Below are 5,064 nucleotides of genomic sequence, written 5' to 3'. Positions count from 1 at the left end.
AACCACACAGAGTGCACATTTGGGTACAGCTGGACCCAGGGACAACTGGATTTAGAGATTCAACTGTTGTCAGGACTTCCTATCTCTCCACCTACATCTTAATCAGCTCAGGCTGCTGTAACAAAATACCATAGACTAGGTGGTTTAAATAGCAGGCATTTATTTTTCATAGCTCTGGAGGCTGGGAAGTCCAAGATCAAGGCACTGGCATGTTTAGTTTCCACTTCCTGATTTCAGACAGCCACCGTCTCTCTGTATCCTCACGTGGTCTCTTCCTTGTATGAGTACATGTTGGGGGAGAGAGTATGAACTCTGGTGCCTCTTCCTTTTCCGATAAGTGCACTAATCCCATCACTGGGGGCTCACCCTCATGACCTCATCCAAACCTGATTACCTCCCAATCCCCACCTCCTAATATCACCACCTTGGGAATTAGGACTTTAACATATGAATTTGATGGGAGGGACACAAACGTTCAGTCCATAACAACGTATGTCTCTGATTCTCTCTGCATATTGGATTTATCCTCACAATTCAGCTGTCTCCACAAGGCCAAAGACGTGCCTGCAGGCAGCTTTAAGAGAGTATCTTTGCGGAACTTCCCTGGCAGTCCAGTGGTTAAGACTTCGCCTTCCAATGCAGGGGGTGCAGGTTCGATCCCTGGTCGGGGAGCGAAGATCCCACATGACTCACAGCCAAAAAACCAAAACATAAAACAGAAGCAATATTGTAACAAAATTCAATAAAGACTTAAAAAAAAATGGCCACATCAAAAAAAAAAATCTTAGAAAAAAAAACAAAAGAGAGTGTCTTCGCCAACTCTGTATTGAAAAAAATCTCTAGGAAGTGTCTTGATTGGCTTTGCAAGCCCCTTGTCCATTCCTAGCCAGTCACTTTGGCCAAAAGGATGAGGCTGTAGTGATTGGCCCAGGAAGGTCACATGCTCATTCCCACAGGCACACGATGGCTGGAGTGGGGAAGAAGCAACTTGCCCCCAACGTGGGGAGTGCTGTTGTAGGCATTCCAAACAACAAATGCCTGTTGCAGAGGAAGCTGGAAGTGAAAAGAGATGAAGTGGGGACTGTGTTGAGCTATAGCTAATGAACCCATTGGTGAGTCCACATGAGACTCCTGGCAGTACCTAGAAATAATTCAGGGGACTTACTTTGCAGGGGACTGAAAACCATGGAATAACATCTTGTGAGCCAAAGAAATGCTGATTATTACTATTATCATGGAGGCTGGGGTGCCCTAGTACTATGACGTCTGCAGTTTATACTTCAGCACTGACAGCGTGGTCTAAATGTGGTTCATTCCTTTTTTTTTTTTTTTTTGCGGTACGCGGGCCTCTCAGTGCTGCGGCCCCTCCCGTTGCGGAGCACAGGCTCCGGATGCGCAGGCTCAGCGGCCATGGCTCACGGGCCCAGCCGCTCCGCGGCATGTGGGATCTTCCCGGACCGGGACACAAATCCGTGTCCCCTGCATCGGCAGGCGGACTCTCAACCACTGTGCCACCAGGGAAGCCCGGTTCATTCTTTTTTAATCTATACCCTAGAGGAGGCCAGTTGCGCTAATCTGGGCAACTCCGAGGGTGGTAACTAGGGCTTAATCAGAAGTCCACACTCAAGAGGAGCTCTCACAAGTGCTTCAGCTATCTTTATAGCTGATCAGTACTAGAGGTTTTGTTAATTAGCATAATGAATGGAGAGAAAGGTGTTCACTGGTGAAGCATGGAGGAACTCCACAAACATATATGAACAGGGTATTAGAATCTAGTGACTCTTTCCTCCTTCCCTGTTAGGAATGTTGCCCACAGTCCAGCTGCTGATTCCAGAGAAGGTGGGCCAACCTGAGTCTGACTAGATGGTTCTCCAATCCCACTACTAGAGTATTATCACATTTGCCCCAAGTGAAACTTCCTTTCACGTGTGATCTTGTTGGAGCACCCTAAAGGACAGAGAGTTTGGACTTTATCAAGCTCACAGGAGGTGGTGTGACTTGTGCGTATTTGCTAATCGTTGTCTCTTTGGGGGGAGAATTTAGTCTGAGACTTCCTTTAATGGTAACCTAGAGTGAGGCCATAAGAAGGAGCCAGCCCTTGAATCTTATAACTAATGGCGGCTGTTGATATTAACCAAACAGAACCTCATGGTTGTATGTGACCAAATTGGGAAGTGGGAGCTCCCCTGCCAAGTCTAGGGACTCATCAGTTTTCCTCAGAAAGACCTGTCATCCGTCAGGTCTCAGGGTCCCAGCTGAGCTGGAGTCTGGGCAGGAATCCAACCCCCAAAGAGGTGGAGGAAGGGTGTTGGGTACAAGGCAGGGCTCATTCATAATGAGACTGGGGATTGAGCAGGCTTCCATGAGGGAGACAGGAGAAGACCCAAGAAATGAGGCAAAGATCTGGTACCCAGAACTGGAGTAGGCCTGGAGCCGGAGCGCACAAGGGGCCTCCATGGATGTGAGCCTCAGGATCTGGGCTGTAGCCTCCTTAGAGATCTGGCAGAAGTGAGCTGAAGGTAATGTTGGCTGTAGAAAGAACGAGGCTGCAGAGACTGGAAACCAGGCCAAGCCTGACAGCTGTCCATCCATCCCAGCAGCACCCTGGAATTACCACAAGGAAATGCAACAAGGTTAGAACTCGTGATGCCTCACTCTGTGTCAGCAACTCTGACTCATCACCCCTACTTTTCGCTGATCAGCACTTTCAAGGTAATCGCAAAGACTATGGAGAAAACGTCTTTGTAGCTGCTGGCATGAACATTTCTTGGAGGAGAAACGGTCTTTGAAAGGTCCAATTTTCAAGGGTAGAAAGGGCCCTTCCAGCCTGGACTTGGAGCTTCTCCCCAGTTTTCTGTAGAAGGAAGGAGATTTTCTGGAACATGAAGGAGGAAGGAGAAGTGGGGCTGGGTGCTGTAGGCAGGAGGCCAGGGGAGAAGAGCGATGCCACCATAGCCCAGAGGAAGAGTTCAAGGGACTTGTTGGATACATGCATGTGAGTTTAACTTTCCCTGGTCCACTGCCCCCAACTCAAATCTTTAGTCAATTCTCCACTGCCCACTAACGCACCTCCTACTCCCCAGTGTTAGAACTGACCTAAGCCACTTTAGTCCTGTATAACCGTTCAGGTCCTTTTGGTTAATAACAACAGCTGCCATGAGCTAAGGGAGTTGACAATCACCTACTCCCCTATAACCTCACTCAGTGTCTGTCACCAAAAGCATAAGTTTCAGAATGAATTTGGCCCTGAATACAGACATTTGTTAGCAAGAAGGCAGTACTTTGAAGTGCAATCGTTTGGGACCACAAAGAGATGGTGAGGATGAAAACAGAGACCTCAGGCAAAGAGGAACAGATCTTAGTGGGCACTATTATAAATGGATTTCCTGTGTATTTATTTATAAACGCCTATTACTTCATTCAAAAACTCACTGGAGGCAGGGACTACTTGTTTTGCTTTTAAAATCCCTGTGTGACCTTACTCCCTAACCAGCAGGGGAGAAATGTGACAAAACATGAACGACATACAAATGTGCCTTGTGCGCTGAGAAACATGAACAATTTTTGTTCTGCTATAAACACTGCAGCTGAAAATCTAGGCTGTTGTCCCTCTCAAACCAAGCATTGTCCCCCAAGGTGTCCACCAGGAAGATCTATAAGGAGATTCCCTTCTGAGGGCAGAAAGGGAAGTGTGGGAGGGGCCTGTCCAATGCAGGTGCAGGGAGAAAAGTCCAGTCCAGCAGGCAGGACTGGGCGTCTGGAATCTGGTACAAAAACACGGTACGAAAACAGACCTAAACCTAAACAGACCTAAACCCCAGCACTGGGGTCCAGCCAGCCAGGCACCAAGATGGGTAGAACTCGGAACACAACAAAGAGGACCCCAAGAGCAGTGGTCCTCACAAATCCAGGAAGATGGGCAGCAGTTAGGACGGCACCCGGACAACAGTGGATTATAAGGCTCTAGCCACTGGAGTGAGATTTTGGAAGTGGAGGGAACTGCAGCCCTAAGCAGGAACTGAGAATGACAGGAGTAATAAGAGTGGGTTCCAGAGGGACTGAGCCACTGTCAGGTAGAGGCTGAGTGCAGAGAGTGAGAGAAAATCCCAGCGTAAATGAACAAGGACAGATTCAGAGGCAACTTTGAGAGGCTGTTTCTGATAGTTGCAAAACAGTGAACGTATCTCAGTTCCTCTTTTCGGCTAGTTAAGGAATCAGTGGAGAGATTCTTTGGAAGCGTGCTCTGTGGGCATCTTACCAGGAGGTAATAACGATGGACTTTCACGTTTATGCAGCTCTTTGGAGTTTGTGAAAAGTAAACTAACTAATTTAAATGTCAGAACTAAAGGGCTAGGGCACAATTCGACCTTCACCGTGGCCCAGCACCTCCTCCTGGAATTCCTAAGACTATGACCCACCTGCTTTCCTTAGAAAGAACACTTATGGCTGAGCGCCATATGTAATGGGCACATTGTCAGGCACTTTCCTAATTGTCTCCACATTGTACCTTCATATGGGGACAGCAAAGAGGACTGGAGGCCTCTGAGCTACCACGTTCCTATGTTGGTCCTCCTTTTACTTGTCCCAGAGCTTCCTGTGATGGTCTCAGAGTCCAGTCTCCAGCAACCCTTTTTACAGCTGTTTTTAGCAGCTGCTGTCTTGACTCTTATCAGGTGCATCCTCTGGTTAATGGTTTTTCTTGCAGTGGGTATGCAAACAAAACCTCCTGATGGCTCTGTGAGATGGGCAGAGCAGATATTAATAATGGTACTAATTACTTCTAAGGTGGTAGCCAGCCTTCATGATGGCCCCCAGTGGTTTGTACCTTCTGGTGTTCACATCCCTGATTAGGGTTGACTTGGATAACAAGTGAGATAGTGCAGAAATAACAGTGCTTGACTTCAGAGGTTAAGATGTAAAGAACATAAAAGATACTGTGGCTTCTGTCTTGCTCTCCTCGATTGCTCATTCTAGGGGAAGCCAGCTACCACGTCAGGAGGACGCTCAAACAGCCCCATGGAGAGACTCACGTGGCAAGGAACCGAGGCCTCCTGCCAGCAGCCA

Source organism: Stenella coeruleoalba, assembly GCF_951394435.1.
Source record: "Stenella coeruleoalba genome assembly, chromosome: 10".
Lineage (NCBI taxonomy): Eukaryota > Metazoa > Chordata > Mammalia > Artiodactyla > Delphinidae > Stenella > Stenella coeruleoalba.
The sequence above is the reverse complement of the archived record's forward strand: the minus strand, read 5'-3'. Positions refer to the sequence as shown.